The 14,184-nt window shown below is 38.7% G+C and overlaps 1 long non-coding RNA gene across 2 annotated transcripts in view; it reads left to right on the top strand.

The window, feature by feature from the left end:
• LOC311298018 overlaps positions 1–14,184 on the top strand; it is a 66,272-nt gene that overhangs the window by 48,798 nt on the left and 3,290 nt on the right. Inside the window, exons 1-2 of one of the 2 annotated variants that reach the window (XR_014628901.1) lie at positions 12,277–12,375; positions 12,601–12,686. The exons of the other annotated variant lie outside the window; for it this stretch is intronic. This is a non-coding gene — a long non-coding RNA (uncharacterized lncRNA). Of the gene's footprint in view, positions 1–12,276; positions 12,376–12,600; positions 12,687–14,184 lie in introns of those variants that run through there. 2 annotated transcript variants of the gene reach the window in all.

Raw genomic sequence — 14,184 nt, 5'->3', positions numbered from 1 at the left:
CCCCTTTTCACAACTAACTGTAAAAACATAGATTTTATATCACAGCTTTTAAAAAAAATTAAGATAAAGTAATTGTTGCCATATGGCAACGCTATGCAATAGAGGGTTAAATTAAAAAAAATCCCAATTAGCATCATGTGATTCAAGCTCATTATTTGAAAATATATGTTTAACTAATCCCTTGATCTGGGGCCGTATTCACAAAGCATTTTATCTTACCACTAGGAGTACTCCTAAATCGCCCTAAAAGATTTTAGCTAGGAGTTTTCTCTTAAAAGTTATTCACAACGCCTTTCAGACCTACTCTTAATAAAGAAAAATGACAACTCCTAAACTAAGAGTGAGTCTTCGTTGCTATGGATGACGTCATTACTCATGCACGAGCTTGACTGAAGTGACCACCTTGATTGGCTGATGATTGTAACGCGGGAATGATTCCAAACACCTCCCATACGATGATGAGTGACAGGTGACAGGTCTCAGAAAGCGTGCGCTACACAAGTAGTGCGATGGACGGAAGATGATGAATAACTGAATAAATAGTAGGGGTGTAACGATTTTCGAACCGAACCGAAAAACCGCGATACACCACCCACGATACGAATCGCGATACTCTCATGGCGTACCGAACACGCCCGCCCCGCCCCCTGCTGTCCCGGCTCATTGGACCTCATGTCTTATATGTACACAACGAATACAGTGTTGTTGCCTAACCACCATTAACCACATTTAATCGCAATAAGCTCAGTGTTTTGTTACTTTCGATAATGAGCAAGGTGTAATCTTTCAAATTCTGTCTATTTGATCACGAAATTCAAACATTAAATGTCGTTTTGGCGCTCTTTGATGTGGCGGGACAGATTACCGTAGGCTACTAGTCAGTCAGTGTTTTTTAAACAGCGGAAATACGTCAATAAAACGCTTAGTTTTTCACATAGCTTTATTTAACAGTTACCTCAGGCAAGTCATTCAGTGTCCACAGTTTGTTGGTTTGCTAATGAAATGAACTCTTTCACTAAATAAATGCACTATATTAGCCTATATATTATATTTTACTTAACCTGTTAATGACATCTTGATTATTTAATGTATGTTTAAAATATCTGTCATGAAAATGACAGCAACTGTGTAAATGATTATATTCAATAATAAATTAAAGTAAAAACATATGTTAATGTAAAAACTGCCTTATGTGCAGTTTACATGTTTTCATACAATTTGTTACTTGAGTGTTGATTATTATTATATCTAAAAATAAATAGCAACGGAATTTAGGCTAAAAGTCTAGGCTCTGTTGTTAAGCTTTAATGTTATAGTAATGTGCAAGTAAGGGCTCCTATATAGTTTACAGCATTAGCAGATGATTTTTTTTATCCTTGTGAAACGTTTACTTGTAATTGAATTAATTTAAAGACAAAGACACAATTTGTTAATTAAAGCACTGTTAAAAAAAAATAAAAAAAATGTAGCTTTCTAAACCCCCCACCTCACCTAAATGAACCTAGATGAACCGAACCGAACCGAGACGTCAAAACCGTGGGACGTACCGAACCGTCAGTTTTGTGTATCGTTACACCCCTAATAAATAGCCTAAATGAATAAAGAGTGAGGCAAAACAAATAGCCTAGTAGCCTAATGAAACATATGGATTGATGCAATATCTTTGCAACATTATTGAATTAATCTGTCACTATATGCCTCTGCCTACGTTTGGAAAGAGAAGAACATTTTAATTTGATTCACAATCAAACGTTAAAATTAGTTTACATGCAATGAGTAGCCTAGTTTTGCTTGTTGTTGGTGGCGTTATTGCATCCCTAGTTATGCCTACAATGCAAAATTGTTCCCTCGCGATTGGAAGCTCCTGTAGCCGCCGCGTACGCATTTACAAAAAGCGGTTTGTGAATAAGTCTTAGTGAGTTAGGAGTCCTCTTGACTTCTTTTAAGCTGTCCCAGGCTTAGGTGCTACTTTTAGGGCTAAAATACTTCGTGAATTACTCTTAGTCAAAAAAATTAGGAGTCCTAAAGTTACGAGTGACACGCCCATTATTTTTAGGAGTTGCTCCTAAATTCGCCAGTTAGGAGCTACTTTTAGCCTTAAAATTCTTTGTGAATACGGCCCCTGATCATTAAAATTTTTATCTTTTAGCAGAGAATTATTCATCTTCCAATAACCACGCAAGGTATTCTTCTTTTGTTTTGTCTGCAGATTCAACTTAATTACTAAGTGGTCCGAGAATGGAGCATACTGGTGACTAACATCAAACACATATTGCAGTATCTGTTGAGAAATCATCTATTCTAGATTTAGAAGTTAGCAACTTATTACTCCATGTAAATTCCTTAACATCTGGATGATAGTAGCGCCATGCATCTGCAATATGGAGATGATCACACAAGGTACAAATAATTTATTACTGAGGCCCATTTTAGGAGGAAATCTGTCAGCTGAATTATCTAAAACAACATTAAAATCTCCAGCAATAATAATAAATGCCTGTTGATATTTATTTTTTAAAACTTCAATTTTACCCTGTAATGATGAAATAAGACTCTTGTTGGCAGAACTTAAATTGTGGCCATAAATATTACATATTATAAAAGTAGCATTATCAAGTTTAGTGACAAGAATAACCCATCTTCCTTCCGCAGAAACCAAAGACTCAACAATATCTCCATTAAACTTGTTAATCAAAATAAGAACACCAGCGGAATGGTTAGATCCATGACTAAAGTAAACCTTATCCCCCCATTGTGATTTCCAAAAACGAACATCACTCTCACATGAATGAGTTTCTTGTAAGAGTATCAAGTCAGCATTTGTTCTTCTACAGTATAAGAGAATAGAGCCTTTCTTTTAGTGAGATCTCTCAAGCCACGAGTGTTTAACAAAATAATACTCAAAGAATTAAATTCCAAGTCTTGCATTTACATAAAAGAAAAAAAAGAAACGAGATAGAAAAAGACAAGAAAGAATATTACTTGGATACTAAGAATAAAACCCAGAACAATAACAAGAACACAGAAGGAGTTGCAGTTGCTTCATGTAGTCTGTGAATTAAAGAAATCAGTCCACATACAACTCGGGAGTTAAATTTGAACGTTGTTACACCTCGAAGTTGCATCTCAGGGGTTAATTTCAAGTCTTTTTCCAGCAACAAAAGCATGGGGACCCTTCCATGAAACCACCTTTCCATCTTCACGAGCCTTCTTGACAAGCGGCCATAATTTGGCTCTAGCATCCACATCCTGCTTGATCAACACCTCCTTGATGCGAAGCTTGTTTTCCTTTAGAACGCGAGAGTCTTTTGCTGCCCGCCATACCAAGTCTCTGTAGGTTCGCATGGTAAAACGCATGATGATATTTCGGGGTACTCCGTCGGATCTCCTTGGCCCCCAGGCGGTGTACAACATCAATTACATCATCCATTTTGTTTTGGATACTAGGGATCATCTTTCTTAGGATGTCGATCGTCACACTTCTCACATCTTCTCCATCGCGTTCAGGGACCCCCTGTAGTTTGAGATTCCATCTCCACGAGTACCGCTGCATTTCATCCAGGTTTTCTTTTAGACATACGTTTTCAGCTCGCAGATCCTTATTCTCCTTTTCAAGTTGAACGATCTTGATTTCGTGCCTCTTGACTTCTTCATTAATTTGGGAGACCTTTTCAGATAGTTTGTCGAGTTTTTCGCAAGAAACGGCAACCTTACCGTGCGTTTCATCCACTTTAGTAGTTAGCTTCTGGATCGCTTCAAGGATTGTAGACAAAGAAACTTCGTCCTTGCCTTTTGCACTCGCAAGATTCTTGGATGGAGTAGAGGAAACAGGCCTTGCAAAAACCTCTTCAAAGGCACCAACATCTGTCTCAATATTAATATTCTCCAGGTCGGCCGATTCCATGCAGCTCTCTTCCACGAGGTGACCAGCTAATATAGCGCTTTCTTGAAAGGACTGATTCTTCCTTTTTTTGCCCATTGCAACAAGTCAAAAGTAAAGTATTGCCAAAAATAATCGATGGAAATAAAGGTCTCCAAGGAAGGTTCGATATATCAAGCGCCCAACTTACCAGTCTGAGACAGCCCGGCTCTGCTAATGCTGAATGTTTCATATGCTGTCGAACTGTTAAATCCTGCTATATTGTTACAGTGTACAGCTGAAGTGGAGTGACTCGCTTAAAGCATCTCTCCCGCCTGGTGGTCTCCACACGTTCCTATTGAAAGCCGCTGCCCTGCTCAGAACGAGAGAAGGTATTGCAGCTGAATGTTTTATCTACTGTTGAATGGTCGAATCCTGTTGCATTGTTACAGTGTACAGCTGAAGTGGAGTGACTCGCTTAAAGCATCCTTCCCGCCTGGTGGTCTCCACACGTTCCTATTGAAAGCCGCTGCCCTGCTCAGAACGAGAGAAGGTATTGCAGCTGAATGTTTCATCTACTGTTGAATGGTTGAACCCTGCTACCTGGTTACAGCGCATAGCCGGAGTGGAGTGTTTCGCTCAAAGTGTCCTTCCTGTCGGGTGGTTTTCACACGCCCCATCGAAAGCTTCTACCCTGTCCAGAAAGAGAGAAGGTATTTCAACTGAATGTTTCATATGCTGTTGAATAGTTAAATCCTGCTACCTGGTTACAGCGCACAGCCGAAGAGGAGTGTCTCGCTTAAAGTGTCCTCCCCGCCTGGTGGTTTCTATCTGCCCCATTGAAGGCCTCCGCCCTGTTCAGAAAGAGAGAAGGTATCACTGTTGAGTGTTTGAATACCGCTGAACCATTGAACCCTGTTGTGTTGTTGCAGTACACAGTTGAAGTGGAGCGTTCGCTCAAAGCGTTCTTCTGTCTGGTGGCCCTCCATGCCTACGTTGCAAGCCGTTGTCTCCGTTGAGAAGGAAAGGGAACAGTTGTGGCACGTGCCTCGATCGAAAGGTCTTCCTGTGGTCCAAGGTTCCCTCACGTCTCGGCTAAAGGCCCTCGTCCTAACTGGTCCGGCATAAAGGACACCTACCGGGATATACTTACCTGTGTCCCCTCCTGGCCCGGTCCGTTCGCCATCTGTGTCCCTGTGCTTCGTCCGAGTCTGAGGCAACCGCTTTCTGGGTACTTACCTCTGGGGCAGCATCCGGGACTTGTTCCACTCCCGTCCACGAGTCCGTACCTGGTTCCAGTTTGAATGGGGTCCGTATAGCCACGACTTCCTCTTGAGTCCTGTAAAGAGTACTTACCAGTGATCTACCTAGATGGTGTGAGTTCCCCTCTGATTCCTCTTCAACGAGCTGCAGGGCCGCCACGAACGTTCTCCCCTCTACGGTCCAGGGGACCATTGAATTCCCTCTGGTGACAAGAAAGAAGATTTTAATTAGGATTTTCAAATTACTGCTCTTAACTTAATAAAGAAAATTGTTATTCCTCTATCCTCTGGTCTGTCTGGTCCTTGGCACGTTCCTCGAGGTGGTACCCGGTTTCCAGGGGTGGGTGCAGTCTGGCTTGGCCCACCCCGACCTGTGACAACAAAAAAAAAAAAAAAAAAAAAATTTGATTGGCTCGTCAAGGTTGTTTCAGATCAACACCTACAAGTGACCACTAGGTGACACAGTTGAGACAGGTGTCGGATTGATTCGAAGCATCGAAACAATATGGCCCATTTGGTTCAACTGTTTCATTGCTTCTAGAAGCCTCGATCTGCCCACCACTACAAACCACACATAAATGTCATTATCTCAAAACTACAAACTTTTACACACATGCTGCTGATATTATTGTAGCAGAGTTTGTGCTAAATACAGTGTAATCAGACTTTAGCCATGAAAATGTCACAAGTAACAGAAATAGAAACAGAAAACACCTCAGACCCCAGAGGGTTAAATAGTGGCAGTGATGAGGGTGATGATGAGGTGCAGGTGTAAGTGATTGGGAAATGACGTGCAGGTGGGAACCGAGAAGAGTGATGGGAAATGTAGTGCAGAGGATGGTGACTAGGCTGATCTGTGACAGCAGTTTCTGATAAGCGGGTGAAGGTTTTTGTGTTACTGTCTTTTCAGCATGGCAAAGTCATTAAATGAGCTCTTTGTTTCATCTTACTCCAAACATGAAAATGGTTTAACTGATGTCTGTTATTGATGTCATTCAATTTAGGTGAATATTTGATTTATTCTATTTAACTCTTTATTGAAATTACACCAGGTCATCCAGATTCTTATAACACTTTGACTCTTGCTCCGGCCGGGTATACGATCTCAAAACCACAAACTCGTCAGTCTCTGTCATTAGACAGAGGCGATTGACTAATATCCTAGACGGCAGTACTCTACTTTGCTCATTCTAGAATATATTATTTAGTCCCCATAGGTCTGAACACACTTAATTAAGGTAAGATTATATCAAACCAGAATTCATGACCATTACCATAGAAATAAGCCGACCGACTTAACTTCTTCTAATGGTAACTTTGTATAATCTTGCCATGGTTCCCCACATACACTTAGTAAGAATAATACTATACAATAGTCAGAGGTTGAGGCTCACCCCTATTTAGATTGGTCTAACAACAATGCCAATGCAAATGTGGTAGTCGGATCTCTAAAAGTCTGTTTACTAACCTGAGCATAGAATTGTGGTGTTATAGAGTTAATAATTTCAGAGTAAATCAGAATAAATTCAAATGTAACAATTTATTATTAGTCAGGTAAATGTATCCTGCCAATTACATAATCAATTCAAAGATAATCAATTCAATAACATCAAATGCTCAGAGATAAAGAGTTAAAGATGCGTCCGAGGACATTCAGCATAACAGGCTGATCTGACTACAAAATCACACTGATCCTCTTGAAGAATTTCTTTAAGTACTCAGACCAAGACCAAACATCCCCCAATGCAGTGGTTCCCAATTCCAGTCCTCGGGACCCACTGCTCTGCACATTTTGTATGTCTCCCTTATTTAACACACCTGAACCAGATCATCAGCTCATTAGGAGAGACTCCATGAACTGAACTGAGTGTGTCAGATAAGAGAGACCTACAAAATGTGCAGAGCAGTGGGTCACGAGGACTGGAATTGGGAACCACTGCCCCAATGTGAGGAATGAACTTACAATAGGAATTTGCATTGACTAGAGTTATAGACATAGGGAGTTCACACCTTGTGGAGGAACAGGAGGTAGTTTGCATGAAGGACCCTGGAAAAAAGTGCACACCCAGTAAGCAAAGTATCTCTAAACCCTTATTACCATTTGGTTTACTTCTGTGGAGATAAGACTATTGTACCAGTCGCACTGAGACATTTCAAATGATACCAAACATGACGGTTAATTCACTTGTATTTACATAGAACATTCTAATTTATATATAATCTTTCTAAGTGACCTGAGTGAATAGAAGGATGTGTAAAGGGAAGGACAGGAGGTGAAGAAGCTTCCCGCAACTTCACTCTGTGGGGTGTGGAGACAAATGGCAGTATGTGTTTGTGTTGTCCATATCTCAGGAGACCAAGTATCTGAGGTTCTGTTTGTCTTATAAACAGTGTTGTGCAAGTTACTTCCAAACTGTAATACATTATACATTACTTATTACTGTTATTTAAAAGTAATTCTTTACCTTACAGTATTACTGTCTCAGAATTGTAATGCGTTCCATTACTCCTGTATTACTTTTGAGTTACTTTAACCAAAATAACTACAGAAGTAGAACTTAACATTCTAAAATGACTAGGGCTGTAAAGATATTGTCACATTCACCGTCTGTCATCGTCCTGTCTTCACTACAGTTCCCAGAATCCTCCTTGTTTCCACACCTGAACTCACTCCCTTCATTACCCACCTGTTCATCATCATCATTATCTGCATCACCTGTCTTGTGTTCATCTGTGTGTGTATTTAAGTTCCTTCTGTTCACCCTTCACTTGTCGGTCAATGTTTGTGTTAGCACTCTGTTTGTGCACGCACACTGTTCTGTATATTCTTCAGTTTAAATAAATATTGAGTATTTAGTATCTTTGCCTACCTTCATCTTCTTCATCAACCCTGAGACGTTACAGATATGCGATATGAAACCGCGACACTCAGATTCATGAACCTGTGTCACGGTGCGCCGTGTGAGAAGGCAGAATCACGACACACCCCACACGTCCAAATCCAAAGCTACATCTTTAAATTACTATTAGTATTATTTGAAATTAACATTATAAAATACGTACCTACACCACAAAAGTAGTTAAGAATAAATTCTTTAAAATTGGGCAATTCCAGCGTTATGGACGTGACATTTGCAGTAAAAACCTGAAATATAAATTCTCAAATGCATTTAATACCAATATATTGAAACGTCTGTTTATAATAGGCTACTCCCTTAATAAAGGAGTCCAGACATTAGAAAAATATCAGTCTACACACATGCGTTTTATATTTAATATGAGGGAAATAGACATGCATGCATGTGTGACACAAATTTTTTTTAACTTTTAGGCAGCAAAATATTTTTTAGTAATTCTATGAATTACACTGCGTAAACCAAAAGTAGGCCTAATACTACCCACCGGATGAAGAAGGGTTGGCTCTCCACAGAACATAATATATTCATTTATTTTATTTTTCGTGTTCGCATTTATGAGGAAAAAACGATGTTACGGTCGTGTCAGTTCTCCATAACGGACGCGACCACTCTGAAAGCGGCACAAAAAGACTTCTTAAGCTTTCACAGAGTCATCAAACAGAAAGCACAAAGCCTTTCTTTAAAGTGAATTTCGTTTTGTATTAATTGTATCTTAATTTTAATCAATGTTTCATCTACCAATTGCATGGATTTAATAAGTAAGAAGTAAATATAGTAGACAAGAGATGACCAGGACACGGAGGCGCCGGCATAAATGAACCGAAACTCAGCGTCTACTTGCCTCACAGTCAGACATGTCTACTTTTAAACAGAACATTTCAAAACGAAAGAAAACGAACTGCTCTCTGGTTAGAAAGAAAAAAACAGAACAAACAGAGTAATGCGCATACGTCCATCCCGCGAATGTACAGTATTCTTCTACCATATTCTCCCATTAACCGCTTTATTTCCACTGGCCAGTACGAGCACAGCCCGAAATCATGCCTCGCGGCACTCCTGTAAACCTGCCCTAAACACGCTTTTACTGGACTAGCCTATGTCACACAATACAAAGGTACACCAGCAAGAGGGAGATGAATAAAATAATTCGCCTTACAAATATATCAGAAGCTGTCATTTAGTTGTTATTTACCAACTTGGACTCTACACGCGGCCATTGACTGACCACGAACAGGTAATAACTTACTTGCATTTTTCATTCGTTAATGTCTCGCGGTCTGGCTGTTTTTTTTTTGTTTTTTTTTGAACAATTAAATTTTGGGCTAAAAGTGTGTTGTAACGCAAGCGTTACTGAACATGTACCGAGTAAAATATTACTGAAAATTGATTAGTAATGCCTTACACTACTGCGTTACAACAAAAAGTAATAAGTTACTGTAATACATTACTTTTGTAACACGTTACTCCCAACACTGCTTATAAAGATTTGCTCCATTTTGTGTAAAGTATGTGAATATCATTTGTTCCTTGGCTTCAGCCTCATGGCAAAACTTGCTGTTCCTGGGAGTCGAATATTATGATCATTCACACTTATGAATAAGAATGAGGCAGAACAAAGCAGTTCTTGTGATTGTGACGGTAGCTGTATGTAATTGTTAACTCTAATAGCGGTATGTTCACCCTAATAGATGCTGATCTTAAATGAAGGTGTAAAGCCTGCTCAACCGGTCCAACAACAGTTTCTGGTAAGCTGGTGAAGGTTTCTGCATGTTACTGTCTTTCAGCGTGGCAAAGTAATTTAATTTCAATTAAACTTTTATCTGACTCCATTTTATCACAACATCGAATTTAGGAATGCCAACTGGTTATTGGTCATTTATATAATAGTGTAGCTACACAGATTTAACTCTTTACTTTATATTTTACCCATTCATTAGAAATCTATGTTGCTTTGAGGTCCACATGCCGGCTGTTTAACGCAGGTCTCACGATCACAAACTCGTCAGTTATTGGTCACTAAACAGAGGTAATTGGCTAATATAGAGAGTCGCATTCACACTTACTCTATCTAAGATATTTTGTATAGTCCCCATAGATCTGTATACACTTGATTTAAAATAACATTGTCTCTAGTCAGAGGTCATGACCACTACTACAGATATAAGCCGACCAATATTACCTCTCTGATAGTAGCTTTGGTTTGGTCATTGCTTGGTTTTCCACGTACACTTAGCTAGAGTAACATTACATTAAAACAGAGATAAGGCTCACCCTATTTAGGTTGGTCGAGCAACATTTTGCTGTCCTAAATGGAAATTCCTCTTTTTAGCCTTTACAGTCTAAATACACTTGACCTAGTGCAAAGTGTTAGCCGGAGCTCTAAAATCTCAGTTGGTGATCCCTATGCTCCACTCAAAACTGGACTTTAGTTTGTTACTAACCTGATGCAGATTTGCGGTAACATACGCATTCGCTTAATCTACTTGAGAAATTAATGTCAGGGTAAGTCAGAATAAAATCAAATGTAACAATTTATTATTAGTAAATGTATCATGCCAATAACAGAATCAATTCAAAGATAATCAATGCATAACATCAAATGCTCTGAGGTAAAGAGTAAAAGATGTATACCTGAAAATATAGTATACTTAATGCTGAGTATCTGAAAGACATTCAGCATTACAGGCTGATCTCGTTACAAGTCGCCCTGAGCCTCTAAAGAGAAACATCTCTTTAAATAATCAGCCCAAGACAGAAACCTCTTTCAAATGGAAACATGTGCTAACAATGGGAATTTGCATTAATCACGGTCTCCAGAGTTTGCACCTTTTGAGGACAGAATGCCTTTTGCATGAAAGACCCACCCTCCTCTGTAAGCAAGAAATCTCTAAACTCCTAAAACCTTTTGGTTTACTTCTGTGGGGATGAGACCATTGTACCAGTCGCACTGAGACATTTTAAATGATACCAAACATGTATAGTGCTGTATGATAATAGGTCACCAAACATGTAGATAACCATATAGATTTTTGGGTGAATTTCAGGTTATCCCAGCATGAGGAGAGAAGAGATGGGTGATGAGGAGACTATAAGGGTGAGGAGTGAACTGCTCGGTGTGGTGAGTCTCGGATGGCATGGTTACTTATGCAAGAGAGTGTTCAAATGCTAATTCTCAGGAGAGTCCTTTGTTTTTACGAGGAGTAGTCTTTTCTCAGTTCAGTCTATCTGGCATCAGCCAGTCTTAAAAAAAGGCACAAGGCATTGTTTGTTGCCCACAGAAACCTGATCCAGTTCAAGCTCATATGGCATGGAAAGGTGTTGCCATCCTGTTTGCCTTCTCTCTGCTGTTGGTCCTCATTCCTAGGACTGAGCAAACATATCATGCTAACATTACTTAGGAGTATTTATCTACAGCATGTTTATGGAAGAATCCAAATAAAGGTATCTGATATCTTTGATATCCATCCAATTCTCACTCCACCCAAATTTCAGATTATATCTGGTGTAAAAGGAAGTTTGTCAAAATGATCAATTGAAATATTATCCTACTTGTGATTTACATATAACATCTAGTATAAAAGTAGGGGAAAGTGCTTCATAGAGCATCACTACAGCATTACTGAAATTTGACTTTAATTAAATTAAATAAATTAAGTATTTTAACATCCCTTCATTTCAGTAGAATTTTCTTCAGACGGTGTATATTTTGTTTTGTAACACTGGCAGATCTTTACACTAGTTTATAGCATAAAAAAGAGATTAAGTTTATCCAAACATGAAAAATCTGTCATGATATTCTTGTCTTCATGCCGTTCTAAAGCTGTCTGAATTTCTTTCTTGCATGAAACACAAAAGAGGATATTTTGAGGAATGTTTCAGTGTCCATAGAATGGAAGTCAGTGCAGTTCATAATTGGACCCCATTGACTTCTTGTTGTTGTATCACAAAAGAAAGACATGCATACAGTTTAGGAACAGTATAGGGTGAGTAAATCATGATATTTTCATTTTTTAGTTGAACTATATCTTTAAGGGAATAAAGTTCTGCCAGTGAATCAATATGTATAATTTACATTTATGTCTTAATATTTCATGCTGCTTGTTTACCTCTTCTTTTTTTAAATGTATTATTATAAAACAAGCCTAAGACACTGATTAAGTCCATTTATTTTTTGTTGTGCATTTCAAAAAGCTTTTTTCTTGCTTGGTATCTTTGTAGATTTTCTTATAATCCACAGTCATATTTTACCTTTGCTGCTGATTCATTCCCAGGTTTACCATGGAAAAGCTGACACTTCTGCTTCTCTTCATGACCTTCTCTCAGGAGGACGCAGCAGGTTACTATTGAAATAATTATTGTTATTACAGTGAGAGCAAAGAATACATTTTATATTCTTCCAAGAAGTTATGTACTTATTTGAGAAACTTAAACAGTTTATGATATTTACCCAATATTAACCCTATTTAAAGTGTTTACATGACATGTTGTGTTGGGTTATTAAGAATAATCAATGATTGTGTATGTAAATACTCTCACTGTTTCTTGAATATTATATATACAGCTGATGGCTGCCCCACTGGATGGTCTGCATTTGGACTGAAATGTGTCAAATTCTTCACAACACCACTTGACTGGATGTCAGCAGAGGTAATGTGCTCCTGACAGCACTAGGGTTAGTTAGTTACATATAGTTATGAAACATATGTTTATGCACAAATTTGAGGTTGAAATGTCATTTTCTGAAGTTATACAGAGAAATATCAAGAATTCAGACACTGAGTTCTTGATAGTGAATCTGATCTGAAGAATCTGATCATCAAATAAATATTCTGATATTTTTGTTTATTGAAATGAACTTTAAATAATAATATTTATACTACTACTACTACTACTAATAATAATAATAATAATTAGTATAACTTAAATAAGCAACACAAATCTGCAAATCTTGAAGAAATCTTGAGAAATGCCCAAACTTGCATCAGTAACCACATTTACACCCTCTTGGCTCATGAGTTATTCCAGGGTTTTTGAAGAAATGTTTGGATCCTCCTTTGGGTATTATTTCATCTTTAAATACACTTCTGGTGCACACGTAACATGTTCATAAGTTCATTTAAAAAATACAGTCTATATAGAAATGATTGTTGCATAATAATGTTCACTGAAAAATAAATCTGTAGAATTTAAACATGTTTTTGTACTGAATTGCTCATGCAGAGATGTATTGGCTCGTATGGTCATGTGATGCATCATGAGCAAGTGTAACGACTCAAAAATGAGGATGCAATAATGCAAGTAAAAGCTGTTTATTGGAAGTTTAACAGACGGGTCAGATACGGACAAACACACAAGCACGGTGGCTGTAGAGTGGCGCAGGGACCTCGATGGGCAACACGGATGATGGTGGTGGTGAGGCTGGAAAGTGGTCCATGAAGTGCCAGGTGGGAGAATGAATCCAGACGGGAAACGATTAAAACGAAGAACAATCCAGACGGGAACACACCGATCACGAAGACGCCAGACAGAAACAGGAACGGGAACAACACTGGAAAACTCCACAACGATCTGACAAAGACAAGACGAAACTGTGAACATATCATAGTAGTGATCAGTGACCACGCCCACGTCCACACACACACACACACACAACAACAACAATCACACGAGACGAGAAAGAGACAGTGAATTCAAGAACCGTGACAGCAAGAGTCCTGCATGTCACTATGTAAACGGCAGTGGCCCTCAGCTCTGTTTAGTGACACGTCCGTGTCCTGACAATACATGACACCTCTCAGGATGTGCTTCTAATGTTATATTTGTACAGTTTTTAAAGGCTGCAAAGAATCATAAATACGGAGAAAACGGCATGATGGGAAATCTGAAAAACCTCTGTGTTTGGCGTACAATATTCAGCGATAAACACTGTATATAAGCCCAATGTACACTATTGTGCCATCAGCCCATATCATGAAGCAGAGATAAGGCTGTGATATTAGAGATAGACTAGACTACTGCCCTAATGAAAGACACATTTTGAGCAAATATAGCGTTATTAATTCATGTGCCATACTCCTGTCTTCTTCATAGTAAAATGGCAGTGGCGCACAAATGAAATAGGTTATAGTATACATAAAAGTGAAAA

Source organism: Rutilus rutilus (assembly GCF_951802725.1).
Source record: "Rutilus rutilus genome assembly, chromosome: 10".
Taxonomy (NCBI): domain Eukaryota; kingdom Metazoa; phylum Chordata; class Actinopteri; order Cypriniformes; family Leuciscidae; genus Rutilus; species Rutilus rutilus.
Note: the sequence above shows the minus strand (reverse complement) of the source record. Positions and strands in the feature narration are given on the sequence as shown.